This window comes from Drosophila virilis, unplaced genomic scaffold (assembly GCF_030788295.1).
Source record: "Drosophila virilis strain 15010-1051.87 unplaced genomic scaffold, Dvir_AGI_RSII-ME tig00001725, whole genome shotgun sequence".
NCBI classification, from domain to species: Eukaryota; Metazoa; Arthropoda; class Insecta; order Diptera; family Drosophilidae; genus Drosophila; species Drosophila virilis.
This window is the reverse complement of record NW_027212855.1, coordinates 350,274-375,084: the sequence shown is the minus strand read 5'-3', so window position 1 is coordinate 375,084 and position 24,811 is coordinate 350,274.

Here is a 24,811-nt window from a genome sequence, read left to right as displayed (position 1 = left end):
ACACTACTTCTATCGCAGCCCCGTACCACCTATTCTAGCGGGCCATAGGCTCGCATCATCTACGCTATCGGGCCTTGGCCTCGCCCCAACTACACTAGCGGGCTGTAGGCTTGCACCATCTACACTATCGGGCCTTGGCCTAGCAATATCTACAACATCGGGCCTTGGCCTACCACCAACTCCACTATGCCTCTAGGTAAGGGTGAACATCGGTTATTTCCGATGCTTAGCACAAATATGACCGCTCGAGAATATAAAGATTAGCATTTATCTTCATTGCTTTGACTACATTCACATTTATCACTAGTTTAACTAGCTTCTACCCTACTGAGTTTCCTAAACTAGGGCCCTGCAACACTGTCTTGGAGCCCTAGCGCTTCGCTGTACACTTCACTGTGATCGGTCGCGCTTCTTTTCTCGGCACTTCTACTCGTGCGTTGAGTTGTCGATAGTCGATACAAATGCGCCACTCGTCAGTCTTTTTCTTGACTAAGACGATTGGGGTGCAGTGTGGACTACGCGACGGCTCGATGGCACCTGCCTAGATCAGCTCATCCACCAGTTTATCAAACACCCTTTGCAAGGCTGGATTCTTCGGGTAATATCTCTGTTTTAATGGCTTATCATCCTTAAGCCTGATCCTATGCTCCGCAATGTGCGAGACTCCCTGCAGCCCCACGAAGAGTGTCAGTTCCGACTCCAGGAATTCCCTAAGTTCCGGATCCAAATCCACTGGCCACTCTGCCTCTTCGACACTGGGCTCGCCCTGCGTGTCGCCTCCTCCAGGCACCACTCCGACTCCAAATGAAGCTCCTCGATCGCTCAACTCTGGCAGCCGCTCCTGATTTCCTGTGCCCGTGTTGATTGGAGCCATTGCTCTTAATCCCTTCGTTCTCTGGCACACTTTCGGCGTGCCGACTGCGTGACCAGCGTAAATCTGCCTTTGCAGGTCTACGCGCCGCCTTTTGTGCTTCTGAAGCTCTCTGTCTAATGCCGAGTGAGACCCATCTCTTCCTTCCTTCTCCTTGTCCTTTTCCGGTAGTTGCAGAGGAAGCACTCTTTTTGCCTGAAGTGTGAGGCCTTCTTTCGACTTCTCTACTCTGTTTCCGAACAGGTGCTCCCTTTTCATGAACTGGGAGGCCTTCCTCCGATTGTTTCTTCGTCTCTTCTGCCATCGGCTGCCGAGCAGTCACTCCGGCTCCTTGGCCCGTGAGGCCTTCTTTCGGCTCTTCCTTGGTTCCAGGCCACGCGGCCGGAGACGTCTCCGCCTCTAGCACCGGCTCCGCCTTACCGCAGCGTATCGAAGGGCCCATCGCACCCAAGGAGTCTATCCCCAGGATGACGTGGTATAGCATAGCGGGTCCGCTGGGCCGACGTCCATCCTCAATGCCTTGCCTACTTCGAGCGTGGACCCATCTGCCAGATGAATGCGCGTCTGTACAATCTCCACTCTCCACTCTCTAGGCAACGCCGTTGCCCGTTTCCCCCCTCCGTGCGGCAACAATCTTGGCTACTTCTGCCCCAGTGCCCACAAACCCAACAAAACAAAACGAGGGATTTCGGACATTCCCTGGCAAAGTACCCTTCCCGTGCGCACCTGCTACATGCTCGTCGCGGTTCCGGCCTCTTGGTTTATCATTTGGTGGGCCTCTTCCGAAGGGGACGTGGCCGGCGGGGCGGAGACTTGTCTATCCACAACAATCGCTCCGGATCCGATAGAAATAGACCGGAATGGGTCAAGGTGTCTCCCCGGAGACTGTACCGTCCTTTTTCACTCCGCGCTACTTCAGCTCTTGACCACATGACTCCCTGCCCTGCTTCTGGAGGGAGCTGTCTCATCACCGTTTCGAACTCCACAGCGAGCTGAGTACGTCGTACGTCGGACGTTAAGCCTGTATTCGGGTGCGGCGTTCTCAAATATCCGGTACACTTCCTGCGCCGGCTCATATCTGGCATGTGGCATCAAAGCCGTCAACTCTATCAGGTATTCTTTACTTGACATTAAAACGACCCAATAGAGTTCGATGGAAAGGCTGAACCCCTACAATGTTTTTTGGATGCATTGAGTCTAATTGATTCCTAAAAGGCATGATAAGTAATGAGCTGACAACTCTTGCCATATTAAATCAATTATCCAAAGCAGTAAAAGGAGAATCTGTAGACGTCACATCTGCAAAACTTCTTAATCTGCAGCAAAAGAGCAAAACGGCTAATCAATACACCCAAGAGGTGGATAATTGATCCAGGCTCTTGAAGATGCGTATATCAGTAATGGTTTAAGCCCGTATCTAGCTAACAAATACAGTTTGACATTAGCTGTTAATGCCATGACGCAAAATTTCGCAATTGACAGAATAAAACTGATCACGCAAGCAGCCACATTCAACACCATGAATGATGCTATTTCTGTATTATACTTCAGTCAACGACAATATGGAAATATTAGAGGAAACCGAGGTAATTATCGTGACAGAGGTAATTATCAGAACAACGGTTCCAGAAACAATAATCAAATTTATAACAGAAATTATAATAGTGCACGAAGCCAAAATAGAGGAAACTCGAATTGACGCAACTCGAGTCGGCCACAACAATAATCAGACTAACTCGGAATACCAAAAAAACCCTTAAGATATGCAACAAGTAACAACAGAGTACATACAGTCAATCAAAACCTCAGTATATTCATTAAGATAAATAACGAAATAACAGGTAAAGCATTTACCCTATTGCTAGATACTAGTACAGACATATCACTATTAAAAGAACATGTTGATATACTAGAAAAATTTAATTTAAACATATCAACTCAAATATCTGGAATCGGAGAACGTTCAGTTTTTTAAGGGTTTAGCATTCGTAGAATTATCTACCGGAAAATATGTCCTTCCACACGACTTGCACATAGTCGGACACGACTTTCCAATACCTAGCGATGGCATTATTGGTATAGACTTCTATAAAAAGCATAATTGCCTATTAGATTTCACAAAAACATGTGATTTTCTAATACTTCGGTCAAATAATTTAAATTATCCAATAAAACTCCACTAACGTACACTTGTGAGTAAGTAATACTTCCAGCTCGTTCTGATACTTCCAGCTCGTTCTGAATTAGTCCGCCAAATCAATATTGTTTCGCCAGAAAACAATATTTTCATTCCACATCAAGAAATTGATAAAGGAATATTCCTTGGAAATACTATTTCAAATAATCAACAAACATTTTTCCCAATTTTAAATACAACAAATTCAATAAAAATAGTAAATCTTAACGACTTTAAAATAGAAGAGCTAAGTGACTATGAAACAGTTCATGCAATTAGCAAAGATCGCCAAGAAATGGTGATGAAAAAACTATAAAAGAACTTTCCCCATTATTCAAAACACAACTAAAAAATCTCTGTACCAAGTATACAAACATATTCGAAACCGAAACCATAACAAGCAATAACCTTTATAAACAGAAACTGAGACAAAAAGATACTAAGGCAGTTTACATTAAGAACTACAGAACTCCACATACTCATAAAGAGGAAGGTAATAATTAAGTCGAAAAACTGATCTCGGATAAAATTGTAGAACCTTCTGTATCGAAATATAACAGGCCTATACTTCTTGTTCCAAAAAACGGATTACCTGGTTCTGATACCAAGAGATGGCGATTAGTAATAGAATATCGTTAAATAAACAAAAAACTCTTGTCTGACAAATTTCCACTCCCAAGAATATATGACATTCTTGACCAATTAGGCAGAGCAAAATATTTCTCATGCTTAGATTTAATGTCCGGTTTTCACCAAATAGAATTAGAAGAAAATTTTAGAAATATAACGTTTTTTTCAACCAACAATGACTCCTATCGTTTTACACGATTACCATATGGTCTTAAAATAGCGCCTAATTATTTTCAAAGAATAATGACCATCGCTTTTTCCTGATTAAAACCTTTACAAGCTTTCTTGTACATGGATGACTCAATCGTCATCGGCTTGACTTGTGTAGGCAACACAACCTTAAATAACATCCAGAAAAATGTTCATATTTCATGCACGAAGTGACTTTTCTAGGTCATAAGTGTACTGATCAAGATATTTTGCTAGATGACAAAAACTATGAGATCATTGAAAAATATCCAGTCCCTACGGACGCTGATAGCGCTAGAAGATTCGTTGCATTTTGCAAGTATTACAGACGTTTTATAAAAAACGTTGCATATTATTCACGTCACATAACAAGATTATGTAAAAAGACTGTAAGGTTTGAATGGTCCGATGAATGCCAAAAAGCTTTTGAATATTTAAAAAAAAGCGCTTATGAAGCCTCCTTTGCTAAAATACCCAGATTTCAGCAAAGAATTTTGCATCATTGCAGATGCCAGCTTACTGGACATATGGAGATAAGAAATTGCCCGTAGCATATGCTTCTCGTTCATTTACGAAAGGAGAAAGCAATAAAAGTACAACAGAACAAGAGTTTGCAGCAATCCACTGGGCAATAAAGCATTTTCGACCATACATATATGAGTTCACTGCAGAATACCTTAAGGGAAAAGATAATTTTGTTGCAGGTGCGTTATAAAGAATAACCATCAAAGAATTAAACAGTACTAATACAAATGTCTTGAAAGTCACTACAAAACAACAAAGTAGATAAATAAATCCTGAGCAGGAAAACAATAAAAAATTTTGCCAAGGCAAAATCTTGATAAAGCTTCTAAGCCCAACGTAACGACGTCATTGAAAACGACGATATGCGAAAAATAGTGACCTTGCACATAACAAATACTGTGTATTTTAAAATATGGTAAAAAGGTTTTTGAAAACACTTCAATCGATCCTCTCAAAAATATGGGCAATATATATTTAAAGAACGTAAGAGTAGCGCTACTCAAGCCGGTAACCCAAATTAATAAAGAAAGAGAAAAAGAAGCAATAATGGCTACATTCCATATTGATCGTATTCAAGGTGGTCACACAGGCATTTCAAAAAGGCTAGCAAAAATAAAGGCATTACTATTTGAAAAATGAGAGTTTCTAGTCGGGAGCTCCCGACTATGGGATACCCTGAACCCTCTTCTTTCAACATCAAATGCTTATATATATTTTATTTTAGAAGCTATATGTCAAGTTTGGTGACTCTAGCTCTTATTATTATCCAAAATTGGCAAAAAAAACAGGATATCGATATCGACTTTTATCGATTGCTTGGAAACGGAGTAAGTTATCGATTATCGGAAACTCAATCTGCGCGGGAACTAGGAGCACCTACATCTAAAATTTCAAGTCTCTAGCTCTTATAGTTTCTGAGATCCTTGCGTTCATACATACGGACGGATGGACGGACGGACGGACGGACGGACACACAGACGGACATGGCTAGATCGACTCGGCTATTAATGCTGCTTAAGAATATATATACTTTATGGGGTCGGAGATACTTCCTTCTGCCTGTTACATGCATTTTGATTTCGCACAAATACAATATACTCTTATACCCATTTTAAATGGGTTCAGGGTATAAAAATCGACACAATAGAAGCAATTAGAGAGGTCTATGTTAGAGATACCTATTTTAATAAAAGAATTCAACAATTGGTGTCAACGACTCCAGTAAGCATACAAAATTAGAAACTTTATATATGGATACATTTCATTTAGATTTCTCACCGTTATTTCATTGTACAAAAATACAATAAGGGATAGTATTGACAATTCTCCCGGGTATACAAGTTAGGTCGATCATTAAACAGCAGTCAATACTGGGAAGAATAATGAGAAGAACACTAGACTTCGTAGTATTTAAAAAAAAAAAAAACAATATAATGAATGAATTCCATAAATGGAATTGCACAAGATGGCTGAAAAAATAAAGCTGCATTGATCGAATTTCGACAAATCATATAAGTGCCTAAATAGGGGCTCACCAGTTTTGCGATCACCCATAATTAAACACACTGAGCACTTGTATATGAATACAATGATATCAGGAGTTTAATTAAGGAGTGGCAGCATAAACTCACAAGCTTACACAGAGTGCAAATTTCAGACATTGTAGAACATCTAAGGGATAATCTGGTAAGCTTAAACGAAAAATACAATCTCAAGCTTTATTTTCCATCGGCGTTAAACACGCCCACAACATTTGATAAGTCAATCTTGACAAACACAAATTAAACGACCAAATAGAGTTCGATAGAAATGCCGAAAACCTACAAAGTTTTTTGGATGCATTGAATCTTAAAGATTCCTAAAAGGCACCCCAAACTAACTGCAGTATGCGTAATAAAGATTAAACTGATGGACCACGCAAGAAATTTTATAAGTAATGAGGTGACAATTCTTGCTATTTTAAATTAATTATCCAAAGCAGTAAAAGGAGAATCTGTAGACGTCATATATGCAAAACTTCTTAATCTGCAGCAAAAGAGCAAAACGCCTAATCAATACATCCAAGAGGTGGAAAATTTATCCAGGCTCTTGAAGGTGCGTATATCAGTGATGGTTTAAGCCCGGATCTTGCTAACAAATACAGTTTGACATTAGCTGTAAAGGGCATGACGCAAAATTGCGCAATTGACAGAGTAAAACAGATCATGCAAGCAGGCACATTCAACACCATGAATGATGCCAATTCAAAATTTGTCAACAGCTGTACGGAAGCAACAGGCCAGGTAAATTCTGTATTATACTTCAGTCAACGACAATATGGAAATAAAAGAGGAAACCGAGGTAATTATCGTGACAGAGGCAATTACCAGACCAACGGTTCCAGAAACAAAACCCAGATTTATAATAGAAATCATAAAAGTGTTCAAAGCCAAAATAGAGTAAACTCGGTTCGAGGCAACTCGAAAAAAAATTAAAAATTATGTACCATTTAATTTATTATCTTTCGTGAAAAATTAATAAGAAAAAAAAAACAACATTGAGCCAAAGAATGGGAAGGAAAATTGGGCATGGATGTTAATACATCTGTGCCCTCTCAACTGAGAGAGCTGCGACCAAGTGCTTCAAATACTGGAATAAAGTGCAGTAGTAGCAATTTCGCAGCAACGACATGCACATTGACGTCGACAAACTCCATCTACGCGACTACCTACACTGTCACAACTTCAAGTGGAGGAGTGTGCACCATCCCAAATATTAACTACAAAAGTGTAGTTGCAAGCGAATCAGAAAATAATATCAATGAACAAGGAAAGTCATCAGCGAAATCACTCAGCTGGATGACGACCAAAATAGAACGTAAACTGCCTTCAAGCTTTCCAAAAGCAAACCGTAAAAAAGGGAGGTTAATTGCATCTCAGATATCGATGGGCAGACGTCTGAAAGAGATCCCAATAAACTCAAAAAACCAATTTGCATTACTGGAAAATGAAGAAAACGATGATCCTACAGAGGAGAAAATAGCCCATGCCGAGGCACTGGCAGAAGATATGGAAGTAGAGCTGAAAGCGGAAAAACAAGCCAGAGTACCCAGATCCAGATTCATCGAAAATGTAAACAATGTGACCCAAATGGAGGCAGAGCTTGATACAGTCAGATAATTATACCCTCTACGTTGGAGCACAAGAAAAAGTAAGAGTTCACGTTAAAAATTCGTATTCTTATCGTAGTCTAGTGCGGAATCTCAAGAAAATAATACACATCGCTTTACATACCAACTGAAGGAAGACAAGGCATTCAGGCTTATCGTAAGCGATTTGGCTAGCACCACCCCTGAAGATAGCATTTAAGGGGAGTTTATGCGATATGGACACAGTGTCCTTCGTATCCACAACCCTCGTCCTCGTAAGATCCAACAACAGGAAAACGGTGAAGCTATTGAGGAACTGATACAAAATAATTTCTTTTACATTGATTTGTCTCGCGAGCCTAATAATAAGGATGCGGTGAAAATCAAGCAAATGGGGCGACAAAGAGTCTTGGTTGAAATACCAAAGAAGAATTTGAATGCCATCCTGTGCTACAGATGCCAAGGATTTGGACATACAAAAAACTACTGTATGAAGCCTTATATCTATAGAAAGTGTGCTCAAAATCATCCAACTCCTTAATGCAAAGAAACTTTGGTTGAGAATCTTCGCTGTATCAACTGCGGTGGAAACCATAAGGCTTGGCATAAGGGATTCAATGTGTTCAAACCTAAACGGAAGATAGAAGACCAAAAGTAAGTCTAGGATTGAAAAGTAATGTCAGTAGCAAAAAAGACTGTCAGCAACACATTCCAGCAACCTTAGTGCGAGGAAATTTTTCGTACGCCGATACTCTGCGTACTGGGCTGGAAAACTTCAATAAAGAGACGTCAATTAGGAACCCTACCCCCAAGCACCAATAAACCCCATCCCACATTAGTTCAATACTGGACGCTGCAATAGAAGCACTCACTTTGAAAGTCGACACTCTACAAGCTATGTTTAAGGAACTTTAGACGAATTAGTTCCTTAAACAAATGTCTGACTCTATTGAACGCCAAAAAATGATGCACAGTTTACTAAGCCTCAGATTGTATAATGCCCGTGGTATCTCTGTTCATGTGGAGGAGCTTAAGCACTTCCGAACTGAATATAATATTGATATGACGCTAATTACATGGCTACAGGTCGGTATATCCATCTGTATTCCCGGCTACAAAATTCACAAAGCGGATCATCCTAGCGATAGAACAAGAGGAGGAGCGGCGGTGCTTTTTAAGCAGGAGATCCAATATTTCCAAAATGAACCGGTAAGGATGGAGAAATTGCAAATGGCAAGCATACAGATGCAACTAGCAGGGGTGAATTACCCATTGCTTCGGCATATCTCCCGCCGTAACTGTCGTCAGCAATGGAGTTCCAGCAAGTTTTCAGCGGACTAGGAAAAATCTTCTTTATGGGAGGCGATTTAACGCCAAAAACAGATGCTGGGGTTGCTTTAGAGCTAACGCAGGAGGCACCTGCTTACTGGACGCGGTGCAAAACGTTTCTCCAGATAAATCTTCAAGTTACTCCATATGGAGACTGACAAGAAGGTACAAACAGCAAGTGACCCACAAATTTCCGATCAGAAAGCCTAATGGATTTTGGGCCAGATCCCCAAAGAAACGGGCTGTTGCATTCGCCGAAGACTTGGAGGATCGCTTCAAGCCTTATAATACAAGTTTGGCAAGCATGAACAGAAGGGTTCAATTCACACTGGAGAGCCCAGGCCAGCTAAGTGTTCCTTTTGATTAAAGAAAAAATTCCCCCCCTTCAGTTCCTGATCGGAAAATCTCATGGCACACCGGAACAGCTAAATAGGGTGGTGAATTTTATCCTCGAGGGTTTCGAAGCCAAAGAGAAGGTAGTGGCAGCGTACTTAGATATAAAACAAGCCTTCGACAGAGTTTGGGATGATGGACTACTCTGCAAAATCAAGTCCTTGTTGCTTCCTCAACTATATTTGATTGTACAAAGTTATTTGGCAAGCTGGTCATTTTCGGTAGTACTCGATGTAGTTCAGTCAAACATGAAGGCCTTCGGGGCTGGCGTTACTCAACGGAGTGTGCTAGGGCCCACGCTCTACACCCTCTTTGCGTACGACATGCTCACTGGCTCTACAATTAAAGTCGCGGATCCACACGACCTTACCATCGCCACTTTTGCAGATGACACCGGCGACTTCTGAATAGGCGGAGGACTTCGAACGCGGAGGAAACTGCAAAGGTCTCACCCAATAGATTTCCCAGATCGATTTAAATAGTCGCCACTGTAAATTTGTATATTATACTTACCAGTAGAATAAGTAGTTTGTAAATATTCATATACATTTAATTTAAGTTGTTCCTAATAATAACAGAAAAATTAAAATAAAGCAAAACTTAATAATAATAATCATTAAGATAAATAACGATATAACAGGTAAAGCATTTACCCTAGTGTTAGATACTGGTGCAGACATATCACTATTAAAAGAACATGTTGATATACTTGAAAACATTAATTCAAACATATCAACTCAAATATCTGGAATCGGGGAACGTTCAGTTTTTAGCATTCGTAGAATTATCTACTGGAAATTATTTCATTCCACACGACATCCACATAGTCGGACACGATTTCCCAATACGCAGCGATGGAATTATTGTTATAGACTTCTATAAAAAGCATAGTTGCCAATTAGATTTCCCAGAAACATGTGATTTTCTAATACTTCGGCCGATTAATTTAAATTATCCAATAAAACTACCACTAAGTCACACTTGTGATAATAATGCCACAATACTTCCGGCGCGTTCTGAATTACTCCGCCAAATCAATATTGTTTCGCCAGAAAACAATATTTTCATTCCAAATCAAGAAATTGATAAAGGAATATTCCTTGGAAATACTATTTCAAATAATCAACAAACATTTGTCCGAATTTTAAATACAATAATTCAATAAAAATAGTAAATCTTAACTACTTTAAAATAGAAGAGCTAAGTGACTATGAAACAGTTCATGCAATTAGCAAAGATCGCCAAGAAATGGTGATGAAAAAACTATAAAAGAACTTTCCCCATTATTCAAAACACAACTAAAAGATTTCTGCACCAAGTACACAAACATATTCGGACTCGAAACCGCATCCATAACAAGCAATAATTTTTATAAACAGAAACTAAGACTAAGAGATTCTAAGCCAGCTTACATTAAAAACTACAGAACTCCTCATACTCATAAAGAGGAAGTTAATAATTAAGTCGAAAAACTGTTCTCGGATAAAATTGTAGAGCCGTCTGTATCGGAATATAACAGCCCTATACTTCTTGTCCCAAAAAACGGATTACCTGGTTCCGATACCAAGAGATGGCGATTAGTAATAGAATATCGTCAAATAAACAAAAAACTCTTGTCTGACAAATTTCCACTCCCAAGAATATATGACATTCTTGACCAATTAGGCAGAGCAAAATATTTCTCATGCTTAGATTTAATGTCCGGCTTTCACCAAATAGCATTAGAAGAAAATTCTAGAAATATCGTTTTACACGATTACCATATGGTCTTTAAATAGCGCCTAATTATTTTAAAAGAATAATGACCATCGCTTTTTCCGGATTAAAACCTTCACAAGCTTTCTTGTACATGGATGACTTAATCCTCAACGGCTGTTCCAAAAACCACATGATCAAAAACTTAACAAAAGTCTTTGACTTGTGTAGGCAACATAACCTTAAATAACATCCAGAAAAATGTTCATATTTCATGCACGAAGTGACTTTTCTAGTTCATAAGTGTTCTGATCAAGGTGTTTTGCCAGATGACAAACACTATGAGGTCATTGAAAAATATCCAGTCCCTACGGACGCTGATAGCGCTAGAAGATTCGTTGCATTTTGCAATTATTACAGACGTTTTATAAAAAACGTTGCATATTATTCACGTCACATAACAAGATTATGTAAAAAGACTGTAAAGTTTGAGTGGTCCGATGAATGCCAAAAAGCTTTTGAATATTTAAAACAAGCTCTTATGAAGCCTACTTTGCTAAAATACTCAGATTTTAGCAAAGTATGCCAGCTTACTGGACATATGGAGATAAGCAATTGCCCGTAGCATATGCTTCTCGTTCATTTACAAAAGGAGAAAGCAATAAAAGTACAACAGAACAAGAGTTTGCAGCAATCCACTGGGCAATAAAGCATTTTCGACCATACATATATGAGTTCACTGTAGAATACCTTAAGGGAAAAGATAATTTTGTTGGAGGTGCGTTATAAAGAATAACCATCAAAGAATTAAACAGTACTTATACAAATGTCTTGAAAGTCACTACAAAACAACAAAGTAGTAAAATATATCCTGAGCAGGAAAAGAATAAGAAATTTCCCAAGGCAAAATCTTGATAAAGCTTTTCAGCCCAACGTAACGACGTCATTAAAAACGACGATATGCGAAAAATAGTGACCTTGCACATAACAAATACGCTTTGTATTTTTAAATATGAGAAAAAGGTGTTTGAAAACACTTCAATAGATTCTTTCCAAAATATAGACAATATATATTTAAAGAACTTAAGAGTAGCGCTACTCAAGCCGGTAACCCAAATGAATAAAGAAAGAGAAAAAGAAGCAATAATGGCTACATTCCATGATGATCGTATTCAAGGTGGTCACACAGTCATTTCAAAAAGGCTAGCAAAAATAAAGGCATTACTATTTGAAATATTAGAGTTTCTAGTCGGGAGCTCCGACATGGGGAAACCCTGAACCCTCTTCCTTCAACATCAAATGCATATATATATATTTTATTTTAGAAGCTATATGTCAAGTTTGGGGACTCTAGCTCTTATTATTTACAAAAATTGCCCAAAAAACAGGATATCGATATCGATATATATATATTTTTATCGATTGCTTGGAAACGGAGTAAGTTATCGATTATCGGAAATAAACTCAATCTGCGCGGGAACTAGGAGCACATACATCTAAAATTTCAAGTCTCTAGCTCTTATAGTTTCTGAGATCCTTGCGTTCATACATACGGACGGACGGACACACAGACGGACATGGCTAGATCGACTCGGCTATTAATGCTGCTTAAGAATATATATACTTTATGGGGTCGGAGATACTTCCTTCTGCCTGTTACATGCATTTTGATTTCGCACAAATACAATATACTCTTATACCCATTTTAAATGGGTTCAGGGTATAAAAATCGACACAATAGAAGCAATTAGAGAGGTCTATGTTAGAGATACCTATTTTAATAAAAGAATTCAACAATTGGTGTCAACGACTCCAGTAAGCATACAAAATTAGAAACTTTATATATGGATACATTTCATTTAGATTTCTCACCGTTATTCCATTGTACAAAAACACAATAAGGGATAGTATTGACAATTCTCCCGGGTATACAAGTTAGGTCGATCATTAAACAGCAGCCAATACTGGGAAGAATACTGAGAAGAACACTAGACTTCGTAGTATTTAAAAAAAAAAAAAAACAATATAATGAATGAATTCCATAAATGGAATTGCACAAGATGGCTGAAAAAATAAAGCTGCATTGATCGAATTTCGACAAATCATATAAGTGCCTAAATAGGGGCTCACCAGTTTTGCGATCACCCATAATTAAACACACTGAGCACTTGTATATGAATACAATGATATCAGGAGTTTAATTAAGGAGTGGCAGCATAAACTCACAAGCTTACACAGAGTGCAAATTTCAGACATTGTAGAACATCTAAGGGATAATCTGGTAAGCTTAAACGAAAAATACAATCTCAAGCTTTATTTTCCATCGGCGTTAAACACGCCCACAACATTTGATAAGTCAATCTTGACAAACACAAATTAAACGACCAAATAGAGTTCGATAGAAATGCCGAAAACCTACAAAGTTTTTTGGATGCATTGAATCTTATAGATTCCTAAAAGGCACCCCAAACTAACTGCAGTATGCGTAATAAAGATTAAACTGATGGACCACGCAAGAAATTTTATAAGTAATGAGGTAACAATTCTTGCCATTTTAAATCAATTATCCAAAGCAGTAAAAGGAGAATCTGTAGACGTCATATATGCAAAACTGCTTAATCTGCAGCAAAAGAGCAAAACGGCTAATCAATACATCCAAGAGGAGGAAAATTTATCCAGGCTCTTGAAGGTGCGTATATCAGTGATGGTTTAAGCCCGGATCTTGCTAACAAATACAGTTTGACATTAGCTGTAAAGGGCATGACGCAAAATTGCGCAATTGACAGAGTAAAACAGATCATGCAAGCAGGCACATTCAACACCATGAATGATGCCAATTCAAAATTTGTCAACAGCTGTACGGAAGCAACAGGCCAGGTAAATTCTGTATTATACTTCAGTCAACGACAATATGGAAATAATAGAGGAAACCGAGGTAATTATCGTGACAGAGGCAATTACCAGACCAACGGTTCCAGAAACAACACCCAGATTTATAATAGAAATTATAAAAGTGTTCAAAGCCAAAATAGAGTAAACTCGGTTCGAGGCAACTCGAAAAAAAATTAAAAATTATGTACCATTTAATTTATTATCTTTCGTGAAAAATTAATAAGAAAAAAAAAAAACAACATTGAGCCAAAGAATGGGAAGGAAAATTGGGCATGGATGTTAGTACATCTGTGCCCTCTCAACTGAGAGAGCTGCGACCAAGTGCTTCAAATACTGGAATAAAGTGCAGTAGTAGCAATTTCGCAGCAACGACATGCACATTGACGTCGACAAACTCCATCTACGTGACTACCTACACTGTCACAACTTCAAGTGGAGGAGTGTGCACCATCCCAAATATTAACTACAAAAGTGTAGTTGCAAGCGACTCAGAAAATAATATCAATGAACAAGGAAAGTCATCAGCGAAATCACTCAGCTGGATGACGACCAAAATAGAACGTAAACTGCCTTCAAGCTTTCCAAAAGCAAACCGTAAAAAAGGGAGGTTAATTGCATCTCAGATATCGATGGGCAGACGTCTGAAAGAGATCCCAATAAACTCAAAAAACCAATTTGCATTACTGGAAAATGAAGAAAACGATGATCCTACAGAGGAGAAAATAGCCCATGCCGAGGCACTGGCAGAAGATATGGAAGTAGAGCTGAAAGCGGAAAAACAAGCCAGAGTACCCAGATCCAGATTCATCGAAAATGTAAACAATGTGACCCAAATGGAGGCAGAGCTTGATGCAGTCATTGGGTCAGATAATTATACCCTCTACGTTGGAGCACAAGAAAAAGTAAGAGTTCACGTTAAAAATTCGTATTCTTATCGTAGTCTAGTGCAGTTTCTCAAGAAAATAATGCACATCGCTTTACATACCAACTGAAGGAAGACAAGGCATTCAGGCTTATCGTAAGCGAATTGGCTAGCACCACCCCTGAAGATAGCATTTAAGAGTTTATGCGATATGGACACAGTGTCCTTCGTATCCACAACCCTCGTCCTCGTAAGATCCAACAACAGGAAAACGGTGAAGCTATTGAGGAACTGATACAAAATAATTTCTTTTACATTGATTTGTCTCGCGAGCCTAATAATAAGGATGCGGTGAAAATCAAGCAAATGGGGCGACAAAGAGTCTTGGTTGAAATACCAAAGAAAAATTTGAAGGCCATCCTCTGCTACAGATGCCAAGGATTTGGACATACAAAAAACTACTGTATGAGGCCTTATATCTATAGAAAGTGTGCTCAAAATCATCCAACTGCTCAATGCAAAGAAACTTTGGTTGAGAATCTTTGCTGTATCAACTGCGGTGGAAACCATAAGGCTTGGCATAAGGGATGCAATGTGTTCAAAGCTAAACGCAAGATAGAAGACCAAAAGTAAGTCTAGGATTGAAAAGTAATGTCAGTAGCAAAAAAGACTGTCAGCAACACATTCCAGCAACCTTAGTGCGAGGAAATTTTTCGTACGCCGATACATTGCGTACTGGGCTGGAAAACTTCAATAAAGAGACGTCAATTAGGAACCCTACCCCCAAGCACCAATAAACCCCATCCCACATTAGTTCAAGACTGGATGCTGCAATAGAAGCACTCACTGTGAAAGTCGACACTCTACAAGCTATGTTTAAGGAACTTTAGACGAATTAGTTTCTTAAACAAATGTCTGACTCTATTGAACGCCAAAAAACGCCAGTTTACTAAGCCTCAGATTGTATAATGCCCGTGGTATCTCTGTTCATGTGGACGAAGCTTAAGCAATCTGCTTGAATTTAGTTCCTTGGTAAATGATGCTTTCCTTTCGAAAATGCAAACTGATGTCATTTACACTGACTTCAGTAAGGCGTTTGACTCTGTGTACTATGAAATTTTACTTTTAAAACTTGACCGAATAGGTTTCCCTGCGTCCCTTTACTTGGGATTAATTCTTATTTAAAAGGCAGGACTCAAAGAGTAATGCTGAGGCTGACTACCTCTAAACGGGTTCACGTTACTTACAGTGTTCCTCAAGATAGTCATCTTGACCTACATCATTCTCGTCTACAAGACGATTTGAACGCTGTGCAACTTTGGTGTTTGGCCAATAAATTGCATCTAATTCTTTCAAAGTGTATGTTTCTGACATTTAATCGTTCTACACCTCATCTTGTCCGTTATACAATCGACAATATCCCTTTGCAACGTATACTAACAGTTAAGGATCTAGACGTTATTTTTGATTCTAAACTCTATTTCAAACTTCACATAGATACCATCGTTAATGAGGCAAAAGGTGTACTTGGATTCATTAAACGTTGGTCTAAAGAGTTTAACGATCCTTTTATAACAAAACTTCTGTACATCTCTATTGTTCGTCGTATCCTTGAATACTGCTCTTGCATCTGGTCTCCACAGTATAACAATAGACAGGATCGTATTGAATATATTCAGACGCAATTTCTGCTTATTGCCTTACGAGGTTTAAATTGGGACCCCAATTTTCGGTTTGGCTAGGGCGTCTTCCATTCTCTGTCGCGGCTATACCAACCAGAAATTGTCGGCCCTTTTTCCTATCTATGTGCACAACAGACTACGCCATGCACAATCCTTTCCGCGTGCTATGTAAAAATTATAATAGTTTGTATGACGTTTTCTCTACGGAACTTTCTCTACCCCTAATAAAATTGTTGCTTTCAGGATACCTTCGGGAAGTCGCTGACCATTCTCAGCCATGAGCAGGGGCATAGATTGCCGGACAGGCTGAAAAAGTGTTCCCCCACTGGGTCGGTGATCTTCCATTACATTACTCTACTTTTCTCTTTGTCCTATCTACTTAACACTTTTTATCTAACTTACATTTCTTTACTTTATTAACAAAATTCTTACTTTCTTTTTTTCCATTTATTGTATTTTCTTTATTAATATAGCAAACTAAGACTATTTTTAATTTTACTTAAGAACACGTTTTTCCTACTGACAACCTTTTGCTTAGATGTAAGCTCTAATAGCCTCACTGACAAAATTAGCTGTGAAAAGGGGCACAGCTGGCCGGACTGGCAAATAAAACGCTTCCATCGGTCGGTGATACTATTTAGAAAATTGTATTCTTTAACTAGGCTTTTAGCGTATAATTCGGTTATCTTTTATATAATTTTTTAAATAATGAAGAAGACAATATTGTCTTCTATTAATAAATAAATAAATAAGTATTCTTCAGGTTTTGATGGAAGGAAACTAGTGGTTTTTTTGTAGTATCACTTTATTGGCAAAATAATTCGGCTGCATATAAATAACTCTGAATTTTAAGTGAGTTTTCATATATTTGGTTGGAGCTATGGAGGTGGAAAGGAGACCATAAGGGGAGTGCTCAGCTTAGTTGGGATCGTATTAGTGAGAGAGTCTCTCTCAGTGAGTGAGTCTGTCTCACTGAGTGACTCTCAGACGCTGATTGAGGCTCAGTCAATGCTATGTTGAGACTAGCAATGAACAGGCATGAAAATTCCTCTTCTTGTGGGCCTGTTGGCTGCCTGAGAGGGTCGCGAGCTACGGGGATCACGCATGTGGAGTAAGATGTGGTGATCATTTTTGCAAATTTTGCACTTGGCTCCACTGCGACATGACTTCCCTGAGTGCTGATGAGCCAGGCAGTTGCAACAATACTTATTTATTAAAACGGCTCGGAGGCGCTTCTCGGGCGTAAGCTTCAAGAAACGCTGGCACGCTGGCATGGATGTCTCTACACACCCGGCATCTAAAGGATTCCGTTTCTTGGCTGGTTCTCTACAGAGAAGTGAACTCGGGAATAAGATGTAGGAGAAGTGTTATTATATAATGGTTTCGTTTTGAAAGAGGGATTAGTTGCTTTTAAGGATTAGTCGGTGGTGCAATTTGCCTCAGTAGGAAGAAGAATCAATTTGTTTATTGGTCTTCGGATGACCACGATCGGTAAGCACGTCCACTACGCGGACCTTGTCATCTGTGGCTGGGGAAGCCAGCTTGTAGGGGACTGCCATTTATTTTATAAAACCAAAGCAAAATTGCTGGTGGAGCGCTTTGAGTCGCTGCCAGCCATTAATTATAGAAATAGCGTCTTCTTTGATTACTGGCTTGTGAATTGACAGAAGAGTGCCGCCAACTAGGATGTGGCCTGGACTTAGAGCCAATAAATCAGTTGGATCTTCCGACATTGGAGAGATTGGCCTGGAGTTAAGGCAGGCTTCAATTTTGGAGAGGAGAGTCGCGAACTCCTCAAATGTATATATTGTGGATAAGGTGGATTTGTAGAAGTGGGTCTTAAAGCTTTTGACACCTGCTTCCCACAATCCGCACATGTGAGGAGCAACAGTAGGATTGAAATACCAACACAAGTTTGGATGGCTATGCTTGGATAATACGAGCACTTTGGTCGATTGCAAGAAAGGAACGGATGACGCTCCCACAAATGTTTTCTGACGTCTTACTATAAATAGCGAAAATGCTGTCAGAAATCTTTTCGTCGAAAGATCTGTGGTGGCTTCTAAATGGATTGCTTTCGTGCTGAAACAAACGAAGACATAGACATAACTCTTGGTAATTTTGCATACTCGACCAATGTAGCTTTTAATATCGAAAGGTCCGGCAAAGTCTACACCCGTGTGTGTGAAGGGTCGGGAAAAGGTTGATCTCGCCCTTGGGATCTCACCAATAAGTTGGGTCTGGAGTCGTCGACGGGGTATTACATAGACCTTGCAGGAGTTTATGGTAGATTTTACCAGGACCTTGAGCTTTGGGAGCCAGTATTTGGCTCTTATGAGGCGCATTACCAAATGATTGGCTCCGTGAAAACAAATGAGGTGGGTAAATCGGACCAGGAGGCTTGAAAAATCACAACTGGCCAAAATGATTATGGGGTGTCGCTCATCATAGCCTAACGAGGTTGACGCTCTCACCCGTCCACAAGATAGCAGAATACCGCTTTGATCGATGAAAGGGTTTAAATTGCGAATGCTGCGTGATCCTCAAATTTGCTACTTATCGAACAAACAGCTATACTCCTAAGGAGAAGTTTGGCATTGAGTATACTCGATAAGTAGGAACTGAACTCTCGTAAGTTCTTCATTACGGAGCTCGGCGGGGAGGTAGATCGCAGGATTTCTACAGCGCTCGATAAAGCGACAGACATATGCAATAACTCGCAATGCCTTGTCGAATCTGGAGAATCGGTTCAGAAATTTATAGGAGGGTTGCTGTGAGACATTGCACTTCACTGCGCGTTTTTCAATATCTGTCTCAAGCACCGTAACAAGAACTGGCCATTTTTTTTGTGGTAGTTGTAACCATTCCGGTACATGCCACAACAAAGTGCTGCCGAATAGGTCCCGAGGAGAAACCCCCCGTCTAGCTAAGTCAGCTGGGTTATGTTCGGATCGAACATGGGACCATTTGCCATTGGTTGATGTTATCGTGGCTTTAGTATCTGAATCGTCAGATCGGATTGGAGTACTAGTTTCGTGTGTAGGATATCATTTAGACTTTTGGCATTGGAGGACGGGCTGGAGGCGTTAAACACAGCGTGGTACTGTCGGGCTTAGAAACGGCATGATGCGGCGAGTTAAAATTATTGGGGTTGCTGTTTGGAGAGACTTGTGTCATATCATCTAAGTCGAAATGCTCCCGAATCACGGGGCCGTACTGCTCTTTCAAAGAAGGGTTTCTTTTTAAACGATTATCGTTCTTTAGAAACTGAGCTAGTGCGATAGATCTTGAATGTCCTAAGTCTATGTTATCAGGATCCCGGAAAGGTAGAGTGACTACATATCTGCCATTCTCGTTCCTTATTGTTGTTCGGATGAAAAACCTCCCACACAAAGACTCGGAGCTCTTTACCAGTTTGACTGGAATGTCCTCCACCTCCCAAAATTTTGTGAGAATGACGTCTAATTGCTCGTCTTGAGGGACAGATATTCGAGTCGCGAATGACGAGATTGCGGTGGATTCGGTCTTTGAAACTGGGCCTGTTAAAATCCACCCGAAAATAGTTTCCTGGCCCAGCAACGTGGTACATATATTAAGATAAGAGCCGCCTGTTAGAATGGACGGTAGGATATTAGCGCCAATCAGCACATCTATCTACGAACTCTTGTGGAAATAAGGGTCGGCTAACCGGAGTTTTGGCGGAGTTGACAATAAACTTTAGGGGATCGAACATGACTGTAGATTTACTGCCAAATGTGGTAGGACGTAGGCTGATGCCTCGATTTGGATACGAGGCTTAGAAGGAGAGCCAATATTAAAATGGCAGAGCTTGCGAGGCTGGGCTGCAACAGCTTGACTTAATCCCGATACTTGTGCCTGTACGGATTTGTACGGCAGCTTTATCAGGTGGAAGAGTCGCTCGGAAATAAATGTTGCCTCTGATCCCGAGTCGATCAGTGCACGAGCTGAGCCAAATGGCGAACATATATAACAGCCGTGCTTAGGAGAACACCGTGGGTGTTAATAGCATCATAATTGTGAAAATTCGTTTGTTGGGATGGAGTGGACTGTATGGATTGATTGGAGGGAGCTGTTGCTTGTGGCAAAAATTGTGAACACTTGTTAATTGATGCCCCTAGCAAAGTTCTTCGTTCTCATTGCGAAATAGTATTCGTTGGTAGGGTGTATGTCTTGGATCGACCTGGATTTGCCGATACATCTTGGTTATATCAGCATTGAAAACGACACAACGCGAACCTTTGTTGTCGTGCTGTCGGGCTTAAAAACGGCATGATGCGGCAAGTAAAAATTATTGGGGCTGCTGTTTGGAGCGACTATTGTCATATGACCTAAGTCGAAATACTCCCGAATCACGGATATTCGAGTCGAGAATGACGAGATTGCGGTTTTTGAAGCCGGGCACTGTTAAAATCCAGACGAAAATAGTTTCCTGACCCAGCAACGTGCCACATATATTAGGATGGGAGCCGCCTGCTAGTATGGACGGTAGGATATCAGCGCCAATCAGCACATCTATCTGCAAGCTCTTATGGAAATTAGGGTCAGCTAACTGGAGTTTTGGCAGGGTTGTCAATAAACTTTGGGGGATCGAACATGATGGTAGATTCACAAAGGCTGCAATAGCTGGATTTAATCCCGATACTTGTGCCTGTATGGATTTTAACGGCAGCTTTATCAGGTGGAAGAGTCGCTCGGAAATAAATGTTGCCTCTGATCCTGAGTCGATCAGTGCACGATATATATAATTTACACCCAAATGGCGAACACTTGGGTGTTAAATGCTACATAATTTTGAACATTCGTTTGTTGGGATGGAGAGGACTGCTTGGATTGATTGGAGGGAGCTGTTACTTGTGGAATCGAGACTACCGTAGGGCTCAATTGTGAAGTGGCACTACGATGCAAGAGCGTATTGTGACGACCCTTGCACGTAAAATAATTGTGAGCACTTGTGCAATCTTTTAACTGATGACCCCTCGCGAAACAGTTCAAACAAAGTTTTTGCTATTTGAGGTAAGTTGGTGAAATCGTGAGAACAGATGGATAGGGTGATTCTCCCTTGAGCACATTTTACAGGCTTGCGACTTGTTAGCGACCTTATTCTCAAATCAGTTAAGCCTTCTAGTGGTAAGAGGTTCTGTGCGAACAATTCTGGAGCGCGCCGGAGTATTTGCGCTTGGCTTAAACACTTCTATCGCTTCTAGAGTGCGATAGCGTACTAAGAGAAAGGCGTTCATCTCAAGCCAAGATGAGATGTCGTTTTTTTTTCGAGATGGACTGTTCCCATAAGGAGAGTGTTAATTTGGGTAATTTGGAGGAACATAGGAACACGAGGATACAGTCCCAGTTTTCTATATTAATTTCGGATAACTCCAGAGCTGTTAAGCAACCTTGAATGGTGTTCTGAAGTTCCTTATTTGCCTTTCCAGACTCTTGGGAGATTGGCTGCAGGTTAAAAAGAACCTTGATCTGGCTGCTGACTAACGGTTTTCGGTTCTCAAAATGCTCAGTCAGATTGGCCCAGGCTGATCGGAAGCCTTCGTTAGTCAACGGTGACTTCGATACAATCTCCTAAGCGTAATAGTAATAGAATAATTTCTCGACCTCTGATAACCTAGGATTATTTATGTAAATTGCGGTAAAGAGGTCTCGAAATGTGGGCCAACGTATGTAGTCTCCGCTGAAGATTTCTGTGTCGGAAGGAGGTAAGCGACAGCCGGTGGGAGCATATGTGGGAATGGTGGAGCGGATGGTCTATTCTGGGCGTTAGCAGTATCGAATTGCTCGCTAAGTTTAGCGGCGCATCTCTCATATACCGAGTCGTACTTGGACTGCATAACTGAAATGGTTTCCATTGAACCGGCTTCCGAGATTACTGCTGAACCGACTCCGTACTCTTTTTCAACCTTGTCCCACAAGGCTCGCACTTGGTCCCGACGGACCTGGCACGTATTGAGGGACGGGTCAGAGCCTTCAAGAGTGTTTATTTTTGCCTCAAACTGACTTAACCGATCAGTGACAGCAATAAACGTATTAAGGCCGCGTCTGTCATATTTTTTTTTTTTTGGTTTTGGTTTTGGTATTAGCTCGCGTGGAAATCGAACTAGATATTGTGCTAATGGTTGCCTTAGTGCGTCCGACTTCAGTGGTCAGGGATGAAGTAAAATGCACTAATGTGTTATATTGTGCGCAAAAATCTTTAAAAAGTTTGTTAGTAAGCATGAGGGGGTTTCTGTTTCAGAATATTTTAGTTTCTGTGGTTGCCTGTTGTTCTTGAGTGTTTGCCATATATCATAGTCTTTAATAATATGCGACATTTTTATTTTTAATAATGGGAAATATGTTAATCTTCTTCTTAGCTGCGCTACTGTCTCATCTATTCCCCTGTGGTTGTTTGCCTCGTGGTATTGGCGTATTTCTAGTTCTTGTTCGTTTGGGTAGGTTATGTCTCTTAGTACACACCTAATAACCTTATATAACTGAGTTGGTAGGAAAAATTCTTTTAAAGTTTCCTCAATAGTTTCAAAAATTTCGTCAGGTTCAAAAATAAGGCATGTTTTGTTACGTTTAAAAATCTTTTTCAAAATATCAGTCTGCACATTTAATACGCTTAAAGGTTTGTTGGAAATAGGAAACGTATTAATGTTATTCTTTTTTACGTCGCCAGTGACGCGCCTAAAGGCGTCGGTTACTACGGTTTGCGGTTCTTTCTTATATATTATCTCGTAGTCGTACTCGAGTAGCTGTAGTTTCTATCGTACAAATTTTAAATTTGGATCCTTGAAGTTCATAAGCCAAGTTAATGGCTGTAACTATTTTGAATTTCTGTCCATATAAGTAGGGGCGAAAATGTTTTGTAGCCCAGATTATAGCTTACATTTCTTTTTCTACAGTTGAATAAAATACCACTGTGTCTGATAAGGTTATGATAGCGAAAGAAGCCGGTTTGTCGTGGTTAAGTTTGTCTTGGGACAAAATAGCGGATTTACTAGCGTCGGTAGTACGTATGAAATGGTTTTGAAAATCTGGATATTGAAGGATCGGGTCGTTACATAGCAGAGTTTTGCAAGTTTCTAATGCTTTAGTATATTCCTCATGTTACGGGGCGAACTGAAAATGTCTAGTGTCACTAAGTCCTACTGGGAAGTAGGGAGCAATCGTTCGTAGCGAATTTAATCGTATCGTATCGAATGTTGTTTCTTTTCGACGCTAGAAATCCCTGCAAAGAAGCGCCCGGCGCGACTCTCGGCGTCCACATTCACAAATATTCTCTGCTGCAGAAAGTGTCTGCGGTATTCTATGCTCCGGCGGAGATTTATGCGAAGCAAGCGACTTGCAAAGTCACAACCTGAGATGCCTATAGAGACACGTGCTGCCATAATCTCAAAGCGGACTTCACAGTATTAATGTGGCGAGGTGTCTGACAATGATGAACAAGATGCAAGTGAGAGAAAGACGACAAGTAGTAATCAACCCGGTAGAACTCCAACGCTTGTAACAGCATGGTCAACGGGACAGGCTGACGGATCGCCTGTCCCTTCCAGAGTTTAAGATAAAGTCGCCGGCGTAGAAAAGGGTAGCGTTGCTGCAAACATAGAAATTTTATAGCAGCTTTCCATCTCGCTCGGCTGCAGCTACTGTTCCAAGAGAAAGTTCAACACCGAGGCAGCAAAGAACAGAGAAAGAGGGAACATTCTCCAACCCTTTGGGATACCAGAACATGATCTGCAAGCAAGGAGGTTACGGTTAATTGGACTGTACACCCTACTTTGCCATATCAAGTAAACGGCGGTGTTTAACCAGGCTACGGAGCCCAGTACTGCCAAGTACATGGGCCACACAGGTCTTAGATCGATAGAGCACCCGCCGCGGCATCAATTCGATAATGTACATTCTAATGCTGCGACGCCTTGGAATGGACCGCAGACATCTGCTCAAATCAGTGCGCGATGCGGTGCGTGATACCAGCTACAGTGCCGTATGCTATAGGCACATTGCGAACGCTGTATGGCTGTAGTCAACCCTGAAAGTTCGCAGAAACAGCGTTATCAACAGGAACAGGATAGAGCTTCATGTACGAAGTGCGCTGGTAACCACGGTCTTTCAGATTGCAACGATCTTAGAGACATGGCTACAAAACAGCGGTGGGAACTTGTCAAAGAAAATCGGCTTTGCTTTTGCAACATTGTGCACAACAGTGTAAAGCAAAGAAGAAATGTCACGTGGATGGTTGCGAGTCAACGCACCATGTACTGCTACATACGTCTACCACGAGCGGTACTCAAGATGAGCACACGGGCCAAGGTAGCAACAACCGGGCTAAGTCAATGGAGTCTGCCGTTATGTATGTAGAAACGTGCGAATTGTAGAGAACTTGGACTTACCAGAGCAAAGTATCGGGGCACTGTTGCTTAAGTCT